Below are 18,540 nucleotides of genomic sequence, written 5' to 3'. Positions count from 1 at the left end.
AATAATATCCTGGCCTAAGCAGCTAAACTAAGCTGTCCCTAACCATGTGCTTGTGACGTGAAGGTGTCAAGTGAAAACTTGAGACTGAGCGGTTAAAGTCGTGAGCCGAAGCAAAAAGAGTGTGCTTAAGAACCCTGGACACCTCTAATTGGGGACTCTAGCAAAGCTGAGTCACAATCTGAAAAGGTTCACCAAGTTATGTGTCTGTGGCATGGATGTATCCGGTAGTACACTACAAAAAAAAAGGGGTTAAAATGGCGGTTTTTTAAGGTAATTACGGCGGTTACAACTGCCATTATTACCGAAAATGGGGCTTCCAAGAAACGCCGGAATTCTGGGCACCATTCTGGTTATTACGGCGGTTTTTTGAAAACCGCCGTAATAACCAGTGGATAATACGGCAGTTTTCTGGCGGTTAAAATGGCGGTTAATTTAACCGCCATTTTAACCAGATAAAACGGCGGTTTTGTTGTTGTTTAAAATGGCGGTTACAAACCGCCGTTTTTACCAGGATTTAATGGCACCCTTTTCGTTTAAAATGGCATTTCTAACCGCCGTTTTTACCTGGGTTTAATGGCATCCTTTTCGTTTAAAATGGCATTTCCAACCGCCGTTTTTACCAGGGTTTAATGGCATCATTTTCGTTTAAAATGGCGTTTCTAACCACCGTTTTTACCAGGATTTAATGGCATCCTTTTCATTTAAAATGGCATTTCTAACCGCCATTTTTACCAAGGTTTAATTACTTTTTAACTGCCGTTTTTACCAGGATATAATGACACCATTTTTGTTTAAAATGACGTTTTTAGCCGTCATTTTTACCTAATTGCAATTTTACACTTTTTAAAATGAGATTGGAACTACGTATTTAAAGTGACATTTTTAGAACTCAAACTTTAAAATCTCATAATCACCAAAAAGCATAACCTTAAATCAAACATCATAACAAGATTTTTAATTCATACAGTCTCCGAAAATAAAAAATCATAATCCAAAAATAAAATATCAAAGATAACATTTTTCAATAATTTCAAAAATAATACTCAATACATAAAATCTTTATCATACAAGATCATGCTTCTTTGTTGCTCGCTCCAGAAAACCTACTTCCTAACTCTCTTGGTGATGGAATGTCACTCTCTTGATCCAATCCCTACAACAAAAATATAATTATGAGCATAATAAAAAAAGATATAAAACTGAATCTGAAAACATGAAGGAATAACCTAAGTTTGTAAAAAAGAAAAATCTCTTTTCACAATCATTTGTTTATGAATTTCTGCATTACCGATGGATATCCATTAACCTCAAAACCAAAGCTTTTTTTTCAACTTTTTATTTTCCCTGCTCAAATTGTCAAAGAAAGAAGTAAGGCAATGGATAATGGTAATGACAGAGAAAATAAAAGGAGATGTAAGATGGAGGAAGCTAAAGCTATGGTTATGTGAGAAAAGGGTGTGGTAGTGGGGTGTTGAGTATATAGAGTGATTCCCTTTGAAGGAGAGAAATTAAACCACATACCTTTACTATGATAATGCATCCAAATTTTGAACTGTAGAGGCCACAACAACAAATGCAGCAAGGACATTGTCAGTTAGGAGAACCAGGTGGCAAAAATTAGGATCGATGAGGCGATTTATCACATTAAACTATCGAAAGCAAACACATTAAATGTACCATGGCTTTGGTCTTGAAAGCAAAAGTCTTAAGGTCTTATTTTTAGGTAAACTCTTTCACAAGTTCATTGAATGACTCAGCTCCTATATCATCATTACTCTCATTTTCCTCCATTAGTGCTCTGGTAAGCTCATCTCTTAGTTTCTTCGTGCATATGCATAAACACAGTTAGAGAAACAGAAGAGGGGCTGGGGGATATAAATTAAATGTGGAGAACATCTTGTCTCATATAATTTCTTTCAGTGACTATAATCTTAGTACTTTGTCACTGAAGCATCATACATTTAGTTAAAAAAATTTTGCATTATACATTTGATTAATTCTATTAATAAGAACAAAATACTAAGAAAAAATGAATTCAAATACTCAAATCAAAGAATTTATCAATAAAAATGAGATTAAATCTTCAAACAAGTTGAATTCAAATAATCAAATAAATTGGTTTGTTCTAACTTCTTAACCACTTACATGAGACAGAAAGTTGAAAAACCAAGTACCTAACTCAAACACATTGATAATACTCAAACATATTGATAAATTTTTAACATTAACAATTTTATTACAGCAAAAGATGCATTCATACCACTAGTATAAGAAAAAGGTTCAACAACAGCATGCTGAGAACCAAATTATTCCGTTGGGTTTATTGATAACAGCAGAAGATGCAGTGTCACCCCCCATAAGGCCATAACACAAGCAAAAGTAAGAGATCCTGCAAGAAATTTCAATCTCAGTACATGGAACCAGTGTTTGAGAATAAGTCCACTTTCAATACAAGGAAGAAATTTACCTGTTCATCCTCTAGCCATATATAGTGAGTTTTTTATCAGATAGATTCTGATGACCAAACTATTCAAGAACTTGGAGTAGGGTTCTCTGTAGGAGGAGATGAATAATACTGAAACTATGAAGCCACAAAAGCCTGTGAAGAACCCTATCCCCATGCTCATGTATAATGCCTCCAAGAATATTGAATTGTCATCACTCACTTGTGCTACAGGCCTCTGATCTTCTGTGGTTTCTTCTTGACATTTCTTGTTAAGAGGTTCTCCATAAAGATTGGGATTTCCTTCATAAGTTACAGGATCGAAACTCTCCAGTTGCGTTCCAATTGGAATTTTGCCATCAAGATCATTGTTTGACAAGTCTAACATAGCAAGACGATCAATTTTGGAGAGACTTGAAGGGATTTTGCCCGACAAATGATTTCTTGACAAATCAAGAAACTCTAGTGATTGTAAGTTCCCAGTGTTAGAGATGATTTCCCCATTGAGACTGTTCCTTGATAAGTTCAATAAAACCAATCCAAATAACAACTCAATTTCCTTTGGTATTTTACCTGTGAGATGATTACTTGAGAAGTCAATTCCTGTTAGAAGCATATCTGCATTTTTGAAGCTACGATATGCGCCTTTCCATGTTAAAAAAGGTCAAAATTATAGTGTTCTCCTGCATAAATATATATGTTTAATCAACGCAGATCAAGTGGTTTAATTGAGTAATAACCCAAGAGTTCAATAACATAGAAAGGCATTGAACATTTTAATCAAAGAAGAAAAAAAAGTGAAAGAAATGTGACTTACTTTTAAGTAGAGTGTAATCACATAGGAGTTACTGTCAGCAACTGCTTCCCATACATATTACTTATCAGATCAATGGTAGAAACAACAATCTAATTGCCATTCACATGAATATGAAACCCATTAAAAATAAGAAAAATAACAAATCAAGAGCATGCAACTAAGAAGTCACACACACTACCTTCTCGGCAACAAGAAAAGCAAAGTAGAATCCACCATCAAATTGACCAATCAAACCATTATCGTCTCCCAAATCAGAACAAGAAACATTGCAAGCAAAATAAAGAGAAAAGTAAGCAACCTATTTTGACTACTATGCTGAGATTTAAACCAATTTAATTAAATTTTTTCATCCAATCTAAAGCGAGCCTAAGACAATTGATCAGAATGAATTTTTTTCAACAGAACAAAGGAAAAAAGGGAGAAAAACCTACCTCGCGAGTCTGCGAGCGGTGGAGAAGCTTGCAGCACAGTAGCTCGATGAACGAGATTGCCGCGTAGGAGAACGTTGTTGGAGGAAATTGTCGCTGGAGAAGACGTCGCCGGAGGAGATGTCACTAGAGGAGATGTCGCTAGAGGAGATGTCACATGAGGAGATGTCGCGTGAGGAGACCGTTGCTGGAGGAGACGTCGCCGGAGGAGGTCATCGTTGGAGGGGATTATCGCCAGAGGAGATTGTGAACAGAGGAGATCGCGAGTGGCAGAGATTCAACCGTTCTCTCACAGTGGCCATCGTCTCGCATCGAACGTGTAATGAAAGTTAAGTTAGGGTTGGGCTTTTTTATACAATGTGGTAATGGCGTTTTAAAACCGCCAGAATCCACAAAAACCACTCTTAGGTATAAATTAATTATGGCACCACAAAATCATGTCATAATATCCGAATATTATGGCAGTTTTGTACAACCGCCGTAATATTATTGCCATTTTATGCCTCTTTTTTTGTAGTGGTAATACTGGAAAACAGAGTGCTTTGGGCCACGACCAAGACTCATGAAGTAGCTGTGTTCAAAAATCAACATACTTAACTAGGAGAATTGGTGCACGAAATTGTGATCTCTTCTTTTCACAACTCAAATAATCCCCGGTGATGAATCCAAAAACTTGGTGTTCAATACCATGGCATAAACACAACTTCACACAACTAACCAGCAAGTGTACTGGGTCGTCCAAGTAATAAACCTTACGCGAGTAAGGGTCGATCCCACAGAGATTGTTGGTATGAGGCAAGCTATGGTCACCTTGTAATTCTTAGTCAGGCAAACTCAAATGGTTATGAATGATGAATAAAACATAAAGATAAAGATAGAGATACTTATGTAATTCATTGGTGGGAATTTCAGATAAGCTTATGAAGATGCTTGGTCCCTTCCGTCTCTCTGCTTTCCTACTGTCTTCATCCAATTCTTCTTACTCCTTTCCATCGCAAGCTGTATGTAGGGTTTCACCGTTGTCAGTGGCTACCTCCCATCCTCTCAGTGAAAATGTTCAACGCACCCTGTCACGGCACGGCTATTCAGCTGTCGGTTCTCGATCATGTCGGAATAGAATCCAGTGATTCTTTTGCGTCTGTCACTAACACCCCACAATCGCGAGTTTGAAGCTCGTCACAGTCATTCAATCATTGAATCCTACTCAGAATACCACAGACAAGGTATAGACCTTCCGGATTCTCTTGAATGCCGCCATCAATTCTAGCTTATACCACGAAGATTCTGGTTAAAGAATCCAAGAGATATCCACCCAATCTAAGGTAGAACGGAGGTGGTTGTCAAGCACACGTTCATAGGTGAGAATGATGATGAGTGTCATGGATCATCACATTCATCAAGTTGAAGAACAAGTGATATCTTGGAATAAGAACAAGCGGAATTGAATAGAAGAACAATAGTAATTGCATTAATACTCGAGGTACAGCAGAGCTCCACACCTTAATCTATGGTGTGTAGAAACTCCACCGTTGAAAATACATAAGAACAAGGTCTAGGCATGGCCGTGAGGCCAGCCCCCAAAACGTGATCAAAGATCCAAAGATCCAAGAATACAAAGATCTAAAGATACCAAGATGAAAATACAATAGTAAAAGGTCCTACTTATAGAGAACTAGTAGCCTAGGGTTTACAGAGATGAGTAAATGACATAAAAATCCACTTCCGGGCCCACTTGGTGTGTGCTTGGGCTGAGCATTGAATCATTTTCGTGTAGAGACTCTTCTTGGAGTTAAACGCCAGCTTTTATGCCAGTTTGGGCGTTTAACTCCCATCCTTGTGCCAGTTCCGGCGTTTAACGCTGGGAATTCTGATGGTGACTTTGAACGCCGGTTTGGGCTATCAAATCTCGAGCAAAGTATGGACTATCATATATTGATAGAAAGCCCAGGATGTCTACTTTCCAACGCCATTAAGAGCGCGCCAATTGGGCTTCTGTAGCTCCAGAAAATCCACTTCGAGTGCAGGGAGGTCAGAATCCAACAGCATCTGCAGTCCTTTTCACCCTCTGAATCAGATTTTTGCTCAGGTCCCTCAATTTTAGCCAGAAAATACCTGAAATCACAGAAAAACACACAAACTCATAGTAAAGTCCAGAAAAGTGAATTTTAACTAAAAACTAATAAAAATATACTAAAAACTAACTAGAACATACTAAAAACATACTAAAAACAATGCCAAAAAGCGTACAAATTATCCGCTCATCACAACACCAAACTTAAATTGTTGCTTGTCCCCAAGCAACTGAAAATCAAATAAGATAAAAAAAAGAGAATATAAAATGAATTCCAAAAACATCTATGAAGATCAGTATTAATTAGATGAGCGGGACTTTTAGCTTTTTGCCTCTGAACAGTTTTGGCATCTCACTCTATCCTTTGAAATTCAGAATGATTGGCTTCTTTAGGAACTCAGAATCCAGATAGTGTCATTGATTCTCCTAGTTAAGTATGATGATTCTTGAACACAGCTACTTATTGAGTCTTGGCCGTGGCCCAAAGCACTCTGTCTTCCAGTATTACCACCGGATACATACATGCCACAGACACATAATTGGGTGAACCTTTTTAGATTGTGACTCAGCTTTGCTAGAGTCCCCAATTAGAGGTGTCCAGGGTTCTTAAGCACACTCTTTTTGCCTTGGATCACAACTTTATTTCTTTCTCTCTTTTTTTTTTCTTTTTTTTTCGTTTTCTTTTCTCCCTTTTTTCGTTTTTTTCCTTCTTTTTTTTGTATTCACTGCTTTTTCTTGCTTCAAGAATCATTTTTATGATTTTTCAGATCCTCAGTAACATGTCTCCTTTTTCATCATTCTTTCAAGAGCCAACATTCATGAACCACAAATTCAAAAGACATATGCACTGTTTAAACATACATTCAGAAAACAAAAGTTTTGCCACCACATCAAAATAATTAAACTGTTATAAAATTCAAAATTCATGCAATTCTTCTCTTTTTCAATTAAGAACATTTTTTTTATTTAAGAGAGGTGATGGATTCATAGGACATTCATAACTTTAAGGCATAGACACTAAGACACTAATGATCACAAGACACAAACATAGATAAACATAAGCATAATTTTCGAAAAAAAGAAAATAAAGAACAAGGAAATTAAAGAACGGGTCCACCTTAGTGATGGCGGCTTGTTCTTCCTCTTGAAGATCCTATGGAGTGCTTGAGCTCCTCAATGTCTCTTCCTTGTCTTTGTTGCTCCTCTCTCATGATTCTTTGATCTTCTCTAATTTCATGGAGGAGGATGGAATGTTCTTGGTGCTCCACCCTTAGTTGTCCCATATTGGAACTCAATTCTCCTAGGGAGGTGTTCAGTTGCTCCCAATAGTTTTGTGGAGGAAAGTGCATCCCTTGAGGCATCTCAGGGACTTGATGATGAGAGGGGTCTCTTGTTTGCTCCACCCTCTTCTTAGTAATGGGCTTGTCCTCATCAATGGGGATGTCTCCCTCTATGTCAACTCCAACTGAATAACAGAGGTGACAAATGAGACGAGGAAAGGCTAACCTTGCCAAGGTAGAGGACTTGTCCGCCACCTTATAAAGTTCTTGGGATATAACCTCATGAACTTCTATTTCTTCTCCAATCATGATGCTATGAATCATGATAGCCCGGTCTATAGTAACTTCAGACCGGTTGCTAGTGGGAATGATTGAGCGTTGGATAAACTCCAACCATCCCCTAGCCACAGGCTTGAGGTCGTGCCTTATCAGTTGAACCGGCTTCCCTCTTGAATCTCTCGTCCATTGGGCGCCCTCTTCACAAATGACTGTGAGGACTTGGTCCAACCTTTGATCAAAGTTGACCCTTCTAGTGTAGGGATGTTCATCTCCTTGCATCATGGGCAAGTTGAATGCCAACCTTACATTTTCCGGACTAAAACCCAAGTATTTCCCCCGAACCATAGTAAGCCAATTCTTTGGGTCCGGGTTCACACTTTGATCATGGTTCTTGGTGATCCATGCATTGGCATAGAACTCTTGAACCATTAAGATTCCGACTTGTTGAATGGGGTTGGTAAGAACTTCCCAACCTCTTCTTAGGATCTCATGTCGGATCTCCGGATATTCACTCTTTTTGAGTTTGAAAGGGACCTTGGGGATCACCTTCTTCAAGGCCACAACTTCATAGAAGTGGTCTTGATGCACCTTTGAGATGAATCTCTCCATCTCCCATGACTCGGAGGTGGAAGCTTTTGCATTCCCTTTCCTCTTTCTAGAGGTTTCTCCGGCCTTGGATGCCATAAATGGTTATGGAAAAACAAAAAGCAATGCTTTTACCACACCAAACTTAAAAAGTTTGCTCGTCCTCGAGCAAAAGAAAAAAGAAGAGAGTAGAAGAAGAAGAAATGAAGGAGATGGAAATGGCTTTGTGTTCGGCCAAAGGGGGAGAAGTAGTGTTTAGGTTGTGTGAAAATGAAGGAGTGAAGATGGGTTTATATAGGGGGTGGGGGAGGGTTAGGTTTCGGTTATGGGAGGGTGGGTTTGGGAGGGAAAGTATTTTGAATTTGAATGGTGAGGTAGGTGGGGTTTTTTGAAGGATGGATGTGAGTGGTGAAGAGAAAGATGGGATTTGATAGGTGGAGGGTTTTTTGGGGAAGAGGTGTTGAGGTGATTGGTGAATGGGTGAAGAAGAGAGAGAGTGGTGGGGTAGGTGGGGATCCTGTGGGGTCCACAGATCCTGAGGTGTCAAGGAAAAGTCATCCATGCACCAAGTGGCGAGCAAAATTGCTCTTCATGCCAATTCTGGCGTTAAACGCCGGGCTGGTGCCCATTTCTGGCGTTTAACGCCAACGTCTTGCACTTTACTGGCATTTAACGCCAGTCTGGTGCCCCTTTCTGGCGTTAAACGCCCAAAATGGTGCCAGACTGGGCGTTAAACGCCCATCTACTAGCCTTACTGGCGTTTAAACGCCAGCAAGATCTTCCTCCATGGTGTGCTATTTTTCTTTCTATTTTTCATTCTGTTTTTACTTTTTCAATTGATTTTGTGACTTCTCATGATCATCAACCTACAGAAAACATAAAATAACAAGGGAAATAGATAAAATATAACATTGGGTTGCCTCCCAACAAGCGCTTCTTTAATGTCAGTAGCTTGACAGTGGGCTCTCATGGAGCCTCAGAGATGCTCAGAGCAATGTTGGAACCTCCCAACACCAAACTTAGAGTTTGAATGTGAGGGTTCAACACCAAACTTAGAATTTGGTTGCGGCCTCCCAACACCAAACTTAGAGTTTGACTGTGGGGGCTCTGTTTGACTCTGTTTTGAGAGAAGCTCTTCATGCTTCCTCTCCATGGTGACAAAGGGATATCCTTGAGTCTTAAACACAAAGGATTCTTCATTCACCTGAATGATCAATTCTCCTCTATCAACATCAATCACAGCCTTTGCTGTGGCTAGGAAGGGTCTGCCAAGGATGATGGATTCATCCATGCACTTCCCAGTCTCTAGGACTATGAAATCAGCAGGGATGTAATGGTCTTCAACTTTTACCAGAACATCCTCTACAAGTCCATAAGCTTGTTTTCTTGAATTGTCTGCCATCTCTAGTGAGATTTTTGCAGCTTGCACCTCAAAGATCCCTAGCCTCTCCATTACAGAGAGAGGCATGAGGTTTACACTTGACCCTAAGTCACACAAGGCCTTCTTGAAGGTCATGGTGCCTATGGCACAAGGTATTAAGAACTTCCCAGGATCTTGTCTCTTTTGAGGTAATTTCTGCCTAGACAAGTCATCCAGTTCTTTGGTGAGCAAAGGGGGTTCATCCTCCCAAGTCTCATTACCAAATAACCTGTCATTTAGCTTCATGATTGCTCCAAGGTATTTAGCAACTTGCTCTTCAGTGACATACTCATCCTCTTCAGAGAAAGAATACTCATCAGAGCTCATGAATGGCAGAAGTAAATCCAATGGGATCTCTATGGTCTTAGTGGGAGCCTCAGATTCCCATGGTTCCTCATTAGGGAACTCATTGGAGGCCAGTGGACGTCCATTGAGGTCTTCCTCAGTGGCGTTCACTGCCTCTCCCTCCTCTCCAAATTCGGCCATGTTGATGGCCTTGCACTTTCCTTTTGGATTTTCTTCTGTATTGCTTGGAAGAGTACTAGGAGGGAGTTCAGTAATTTTCTTGCTCAGCTGACCCACTTGTGCCTCCAAATTTCTAATGGAGGACCTTGTTTCAGTCATGAAACTTTGAGTGGTTTTGATTAGATCAGAGACCATGGTTGCTAAGTCAGAGTGGTTCTGCTTAGAATTCTCTGTCTGTTGCTGAGAAGATGATGGAAAAGGCTTGCTATTGCTAAACCTGTTTCTTCCACCATTATTATTGTTGAAACCTTGTTGAGGTCTCTGTTGATCCTTCCATGAGAAATTTGGATGATTTCTCCATGAAGGATTATAGGTGTTTCCATAGGGTTCTCCCATGTAATTCACCTCTTCCATTGAAGGGTTCTCAGGATCATAAGCTTCTTCTTCAGATGAAGCTTCCTTAGTACTGCCTGGTGCATTTTGCATTCCAGACAGACTTTGAGAAATCAAATTGACTTGCTGAGTCAATATCTTATTCTGAGCCAATATGGCATTCAGAGTATCAATCTCAAGAACTCCTTTCTTTTGATTAGTCCCATTGTTCACAGGATTCTTTTCAGAAGTGTACATGAATTGGTTATTTGCAACCATTTCAATTAGTTCTTGAGCTTCTGTAGGCGTCTTCTTCAGATGAAGAGATCCTCCAGCAGAGCTATCCAAAGACATCTTGGACAGTTCAGACAGACCATCATAGAAAATACCTATGATGCTCCATTCAGAAAGCATATCAGAGGGACACTTTCTGATTAATTGTTTGTATCTTTCCCAAGCTTCATAGAGGGATTCTCCTTCCTTCTGTCTGAAGGTTTGGACTTCCACTCTAAGCTTACTCAATTTTTGAGGTGGAAAGAACTTTGCCAAGAAGGCATTGACTAGCTTTTCCCAAGAGTTCAGGCTTTCTTTGGGTTGTGAGTCCAACCATATTCTAGCTCTGTCTCTTACAGCAAATGGGAATAGCATAAGTCTGTAGACCTCAGGGTCAACCCCATTAGTCTTGACAGTGTCACAGATTTGCAAGAATTCAGCTAAAAACTGATGAGGATCTTCCAATGGAAGTCCATGGAACTTGCAATTCTGTTGCATTAGAGAAACTAATTGAGGCTTAAGCTCAAAGTTGTTTGCTCCAATGGCAGGGATAGAGATGCTTCTCCCATAGAAGTCGGGAGTAGGTGCAGTAAAGTCACCCAGCACCTTCCTTGCATTGTTGGCATTGTTGTTGTTTTCGGTTGCCATAGGTTCTTCTTCTTTGAAGATTTCTGTTAGGTCCTCTACAGAGAATTGTGCCTTAGCTTCTCTTAGCTTTCGCTTCAAGGTCCTTTCAGGTTCAGGATCAGCCTCAACAAGAATGCTTTTGTCTTTGCTCCTGCTTATATGAAAGAGAAGAGAACAAGAAAATATGGAATCCTCTATGTCACAATATAGAGATTCCTTGAGGTGTCAGAGGAAAAGAAAAATAGAAGGAAGAGGTAGAAAATTCGAACTTATCAAGAAAGATGGAGTTCGAATTGTGCATTAAGGAATAGTGTTAGTCCATAGATAGAAGGATGTGAGAAGAGGGGAAGAAATTTTCGAAAATAATTTAAAAATATTTTAAAAACATTTTGAAAAACTTCAATTGATTTTCGAAAACCAAGATTGAGAAAGAAGTAAAGTGATTTTTGAAAAAGATTTTGAAATTAGAAATTAAAAAGATTTGATTGAAAACTATTTTGAAAAAGATGTGGTTAAGAAGATATGATTGGTTTTAAAAAGATGTGATTGAGAAGATAAGATTTGAAAAACATTTTAAAAAGATTTGATTTTAAAAATTAATACTTGGCTAACAAGAAAAGATATGATTCAAACATTAAACCTTTCTCAACAGAAAAGGCAACATACTTGAAATGTTGAATCAAATCATTAATTGATAGCAAGTTTTTTTGAAAATGGAAAGAAATTGATTTTGAAAAAGATTTGATTGAAAAGATATGATTTGAAAAAGATTTGATTTTGAAAAGATTTTGAAAACTAAAAAAAATTTGATTTGAAAACAAAATCTTCCTTCTTGTGCCATCCTGGCGTTAAACTCCCAGAATGGTGCACATTCTGGCGTTTAACGCCTAAACCACTACCCTTTTGGGCGTTAAACGCCCAGCCAGGCACCCTGGCTGGCGTTTAAACGCCAGTTTGCCTTCCTCACTGGGCATTTTGAACGCCCAGCTTTTTCTGTGTAATTCCTCTGCAATATGTTCTGAATCTTCAATTCTCTGTATTATTGACTTGAAAAGACACAAATTAAAAATATTTTTGGATTTTTAATAATAAGGAATAATCAAAATGCAACTAAAATCAAATAATAATGCATGCAAGACACCAAACTTAGCAGTTTGTATACTACTGACACTAACAAAATGAGAATGCATATGAGACACATAAACACTCAAGTCAAGAGAATTTAAAAATCAGAGCAATGAAATCATCAAGAACAACTTGAGGATTAATGAAGACACATGCATGAATGCAAGAAGAACAGAAACATGCAATTGACACCAAACTTAACATGAGACTCTAGACTCAACAAGAAATATATTTTTGGATTTTTTTTGGTTTTTTCGAAAATTAAGTGGAAAAGAAAATAAAGGTATCAAAATTCTTAATGAGAATTCCAGGAATCATGCAATGTTAGTCTAAAGCTTTAGTCTAAAGAAATTAGACATGGCTGAATAAGCTTCAGCAGGACATTGCATTCAAGGGCTAAATTGATGAAAATCAATCAGCTTTGGTGATGATAAGAATATCACCTTGAAACACTAGAATTCATTCTTAAGAACTCTGAAGAAAAATACCTAATCTAAGCAACAAGATGAACCGTCAGTTGTCCAAACTCAACAATCCCCGGCAACGGCGCCAAAAACTTGGTGCACGAAATTGTGATCTCTTCTTTTCACAACTCAAATAATCCCCGGTGATGAATCCAAAAACTTGGTGTTCAATACCATGGCATAAACACAACTTCGCACAACTAACCAGCAAGTGTACTGGGTTGTCCAAGTAATAAACCTTACGCGAGTAAGGGTCGATCCCACAGAGATTGTTGGTATGAAGCAAGCTATGGTCACCTTGTAATTCTTAGTCAGCCAAACTCAAATGGTTATGAATGATGAATAAAACATAAAGATAAAGATAGAGATACTTATGTAATTCATTGGTGGGAATTTCAGATAAGCTTATGAAGATGCTTGGTCCCTTCCGTCTCTCTGCTTTCCTACTGTCTTCATCCAATCCTTCTTACTCCTTTCCATGGCAAGCTGTATGTAGGGTTTCACCGTTGTCAGTGGCTACCTCCCATCCTCTCAGTGAAAATGTTCAACGCACCCTGTCACGGCACGGCTATTCAGCTGTCGGTTCTCGATCATGTCGGAATAGAATCCAGTGATTCTTTTGCGTCTGTCACTAACGCCCCACAATCGCGAGTTTGAAGCTCGTCACAGTCATTCAATCATTGAATCCTACTCAGAATACCACAGACAAGGTTTAGACCTTCCGGATTCTCTTGAATGCCGCCATCAATTCTAGCTTATACCACGAAGATTCCGGTTAAAGAATCCAAGAGATATCCACCCAATCTAAGGTAGAACGGAGGTGGTTGTCAGGCACACGTTCATAGGTGAGAATGATGATGAGTGTCACGGATCATCACATTCATCAAGTTGAAGAACAAGTGATATCTTGGAACAAGAACAAGCGGAATTGAATAGAAGAACAATAGTAATTGCATTAATACTCGAGGTACAGCAGAGCTCCACACCTTAATCTATGGTGTGTAGAAACTCCACCGTTGAAAATACATAAGAACAAGGTCTAGGCATGGCCGTGAGGCCAGCCCCCAAAACGTGATCAAAGATCCAAAGATCCAAGAATACAAAGATCTAAAGATACCAAGATGAAAATACAATAGTAAAAGGTCCTACTTATAGAGAACTAGTAGCCTAGGGTTTACAGAGATGAGTAAATGACATAAAAATCCACTTCCGGGCCCACTTGGTGTGTGCTTGGGCTGAGCATTGAATCATTTTCGTGTAGAGACTCTTCTTGGAGTTAAACGCCAGCTTTTATGCCAGTTTGGGCGTTTAACTCCCATCCTTGTACCAGTTCCGGCGTTTAACGCTGGGAATTTTGATGGTGACTTTGAACGCCGGTTTGGGCTATCAAATCTCGAGCAAAGTATGGACTATCATATATTGCTGGAAAGCGTAGGATGTCTACTTTCCAACGCCATTGAGAGCGCGCCAATTGGACTTCTGTAGCTCCAGAAAATCCACTTCGAGTGCAGGGAGGTCAGAATCCAACAGCATCTGCAGTCCTTTTCACCCTCTGAATCAGATTTTTGCTCAGGTCCCTCAATTTCAGCCAGAAAATACTTGAAATCACAGAAAAACACACAAACTCGTAGTAAAGTCTAGAAAAGTGAATTTTAACTAAAAACTAATAAAAATATACTAAAAACTAACTAGAACATACTAAAAACATACTAAGAACAATGCCAAAAAGCATACAAATTATCCCCTCATCAAGAATCAATAACACTATCTGGATTCTGAGTTCCTATAGAAGCCAATCATTCTGAACTTCAAAGGATAAAGTGAGAGGCCAAAACTGTTCAGAGGCAAAAAGCTAAAAGCCCCGCTCATCTAATTAAAACTGATCTTCATAGATGTTTTTGAAATTCATTGTATATTCTCTTCTTTTTATCCTATTTGATTTTCAGTTGCTTGGGAACAAGCAACAATTTAAGTTTGGTGTTGTGATGAGCGGATAATTTATACGCTTTTTGGCATTGTTTTTAGTATGTTTTAGTTAGTTTTTATTATATTTTTATTAGTTTTTATTTAAAATTCACTTTTCTGGACTTTACTATGAGTTTGTGTATTTTTCTGTGATTTCAGGTATTTTCTGGCTGAAATTGAGGGACCTGAGAAAAAATCTGATTCAGAGGCTGAAAAGGACTGTAGATGCTGTTGGATTCTGACCTCCCTGTACTCGAAGTGGATTTTCCGGAGCTACAGAAGCCCATTTGGCGCGATCTTAATTGCGTTGGAAAGTAGACATCCTGGGCTTTCCAGCAATATATAGTAGTCCATACTTTACTTGAGATTTGATGGCCCAAACTGGCGTTCCAAATCAGCTCAAGACTGCCCGGCGTTAAACGCCGGAACTGGCACAGAAGTGGGAGTTAAACGCCCAAACTGGCACAAAAGCTGGCGTTTAAATCCAAGAAAAGTCTCTACACATGAAAGCTTCAATGCTCAGCCCAAGCACACACCAAGTGGGCCCGAAAGTGGATTTTTCTGTCATTTACTCATTTTTGTAAACCCTAAGCTACTAGTTCTCTATAAACAGGACCTTTTGCTATTGTATTAGTCATCTTTGGATCAATTTAGATCTTAGGATCATCTTTGGATCAATTTAGATCTTAGGATCATCTTTGGACATCTAGTTCTTAGATCATGGGGGCTGGCCTCTCGGCCATGCCTAGATCTTGGTTCTTCTGGTTCCCTCTCTGGGGCCGAAGCCAATGATCACCATTATCACTTATGTATTTTCAACGGTGGAGTTTCTACACACCATAGATTAAGGTGTGGAGCTCTGTTGTACCTCGAGTATTAACGCAATTACTATAGTTCTTCTATTCAATTCAGCTTATTCTTTCTAAGATATCACTTGTTCCTCAACTTGATGAATGTGATGATCCGTGACACTCATCATCATTCTCACCTATGAACGTGTGCCGGACAACCACCTCTGTTCTACCTTAGATTGAGTGGATATCTCTTGGATTCCTTAATCAGAATCTTCGTGGTATAAGCTAGAATCCATTGGCGGCCATTCTTGAGAATCCGGAAGGTCTAAACCTTGTCTGTGGTATTCTGAGTAGGATTCAGGTATTGAATGACTGTGACGAGCTTCAAACTCACGATTGTGGGGTGTTAGTGACAGACGCAAAAGAATCACTGGATTCTGTTCCGACATGATCGAGAACCGACAGATGAATAGTCGTGCTGTGACAGAGCGCGTTGAACATTTTCACTGAGAGGACGGGACTGTAGCCATTGACAACAGTGATGCCCAACATACAGCTTGCCATGGAAAGGAGTAAGAAGGATTGGATGAAGACAGTAGGAAAGCAGAGAGACAGAAGGGACAAAGCATCTCCATATGCTTATCTGAAATTCTCACCAATGAATTACATAAGTATCTCTATCTTTATTTTATGTTTTATTTATCTTTTAATCATTAATCCTCCATAACCATTTGAATCTGCCTGACTGAGATTTACAAGATGACCATAGCTTGCTTCATACCAACAATCTCCGTGGGATCGACCCTTACTCGCATAAGGTTTATTACTTGGACGACCCAGTGCACTTGCTGGTTAGTTGTGCGAAGTTGTGATAAAGAGTTGAGATTGCAATTGAGCGTACCATGTTGATGGTGCCATTGATGATCACAATTTCGTGCACCAGACCTCCCAACACCAAACTTAGAGTTTGAATGTGGGGGTTCAACACCAAACTTAGAGTTTGGTTGTGGCCTCCCAACACCAAACTTAGAGTCTGATTGTGGGGGCTTTGTTTGACTCTGTTTTGAGATAAGCTTATCGTGCCTCTTTTTCATGTTCACAGAGGGATACCCTTGGGCCTTAAACACAAGGTAGTCCCCATTCAATTGAAGGACTAATTCTCCTCTGTTAACATCAATCACAGCTCCTACTGTGGCTAGGAAGGGTCTTCCAAGGATGATGCGTTCATCCTCTTCCTTCCTAGTGTCTAATATTATGAAATCAGTAGGGATTAAAGGCTTTTAACCTTTACAAACACGTCCTCTACCAATCCATAAGCTTGTCTTATTGACTTATCTACCATCTGTAATGAGAATGTGGCAGCTTGTACCTCAAATATTCCCAGTTTCTCCATTACAGAACGTGGCATAAGATTTATACCTGACCCCAGGTCACACAGAGCCTTCTCAAAGGTCATGGTGCCCATGGTACAGGGTATTAAGAATTTACCAGGATCTTGTTTCTTTTGAGGTAAAGTTTGCTGAACCCATATATCTAGTTCACTAATGAGTAAGGGAGGTGCATCTTCCTAAGTCTCATTACCAAATAACTTGGCATTCAACTTCATGATAGCTCCTAGATATTGAGCAACTTGCTCTCCAGTTACATCTTCATCCTCTTCAGAGGAAGAATAGTTCTCAGAGCTCATGAATGGTAGAATGAGGTTTAATGGAATCTCTATGGTCTCTATATGAGCCTTAGATTCCTTTATGTCCTCAATAGGGAACTCCTTCTTGTCTGGGAGACGTCCCATGAGGTCTTCCTCATTGGGATTCACGTCCTCCCCTTCCTCTCTAGATTCGGCCATTTTAACTATGTCAATGGTCTTGCACTCTCTTTTTGGATTCTCTTCAGTATTGCTTGGGAGAGTACTAGGAGGAGTTTCAGTGATTTTCTTACTCAGCTGGCCCATTTGTGCTTCCAAATTTCTGATGGATGACCTTGTTTCACTCATGAAACTTAAAGTGGCCTTAGACAGATCAGAGACTATGTTTGCTAAGCTAGAGGAGCTCTGCTCAAAATTCTCTGTCTGTTGCTGAGAAGATGATGGAAAAGGCTTGCTATTGCTAAACCTATTTCTTCCACCATTATTAAAGCCTTGTTGAGGCTTTTGTTGATCCTTCCATGAAAAATTCGGATGATTTCTCCATGAGGAATTATAGGTGTTTCCATAAGGTTCACCCATGTAATTTACCTCTGCCATTGCAGGATTCTCAGGATCATAAGCTTCTTCTTCAGAAGATGCCTCTTTAGTACTGTTGGATGCATTTTGCCATCCATTCAGACTTTGAGAAATCATGTTGACTTGTTGAGTCAACATTTTGTTCTGAGCCAATATGGTATTCAGAGCATCAATTTCAAGAACTCCCTTCCTCTGTGGCGTCCCATTACTCACAGGATTCCTCTCAGAGGTGTACATGAATTGGTTATTTGCAACCATGTCAATGAGTTCTTGAGCTTCTGCAGGCGTTTTCTTTAGGTGAATGGATCCACCTGTAGAATGGTCCAGTGACATCTTAGAGAACTCAGATAGACCATAATAGGGTATATCCAAAATGGTCCACTCTGAAAGCATGTCAGAAGGACACCTTTTGGTCATCTGCTTGTATCTTTCCCAAGCTTCATAGAGGGATTCACCATCTTTTTGTTTGAAGGTCTGAACATCCACTCTAAGCTTGCTCAGCTTTTGAGGAGGAAAGAACTTAGCCAAGAAGGCCGTGACCAGCTTATCCCAAGAGTCCAGGCTATCTTTAGGTTGAGAGTCCAATCATGTTCTAGCCCTGTCTCTTATAGCAAAAGGGAAAAGCATGAGCCTGTAGACTTCAGGATCTACTCCATTAGTCTTAACAGTCTCACAGATCTGCAAAAATTCAGTTAAAAACTAATAAGGATCTTTTGATGGAAGTCCATGGAATTTGCAATTCTGTTGCGTTAGAGCAACTAGTTAAGGTTTCAGCTCAAAATTGTTTGCTCCAATGGCAGGGATTGAGATGCTTCTTCCATCAAATTTGGAAGTAGGTGTAGTATAATCACCAAGCATCCTCCTTGCATTATTATTTTCGACTGCCATCTCCTCTTCCTTTTTGAAAATTT

At 39.4% G+C, this 18,540-nt stretch overlaps 1 long non-coding RNA gene and 2 other non-coding genes across 3 annotated transcripts; 2 read left to right on the top strand and 1 right to left on the bottom strand.

The window, feature by feature from the left end:
• Positions 1 to 2,019: 2,019 nt before the first annotated feature.
• Positions 2,020 to 3,543, bottom strand: LOC112776156 (uncharacterized). Its single transcript, XR_003189922.2, has 3 exons — positions 3,439 to 3,543; positions 3,261 to 3,349; positions 2,020 to 3,016 (listed from the first exon to the last, which is right to left on the bottom strand). It is a non-coding gene; the product is annotated as an uncharacterized lncRNA (long non-coding RNA).
• A 7,025-nt stretch (positions 3,544 to 10,568) lies between these two features.
• Positions 10,569 to 10,676, top strand: LOC112712351 (small nucleolar RNA R71). Its single transcript, XR_003157764.1, has one exon. It is a non-coding gene; the product is annotated as a small nucleolar RNA R71 (small nucleolar RNA).
• Positions 10,677 to 18,016: 7,340 nt separating this feature from the next.
• On the top strand, positions 18,017 to 18,124 carry LOC112717340 (small nucleolar RNA R71). Its single transcript, XR_003160622.1, has one exon. It is a non-coding gene; the product is annotated as a small nucleolar RNA R71 (small nucleolar RNA).
• Positions 18,125 to 18,540: the final 416 nt, after the last annotated feature.

This window comes from Arachis hypogaea, chromosome 1 (genome assembly GCF_003086295.3).
Source record: "Arachis hypogaea cultivar Tifrunner chromosome 1, arahy.Tifrunner.gnm2.J5K5, whole genome shotgun sequence".
Classification (NCBI taxonomy): Eukaryota; Viridiplantae; Streptophyta; class Magnoliopsida; order Fabales; family Fabaceae; genus Arachis; species Arachis hypogaea.
The sequence above is the reverse complement of the archived record's forward strand: the minus strand, read 5'-3'. Positions and strand labels throughout refer to the sequence as shown.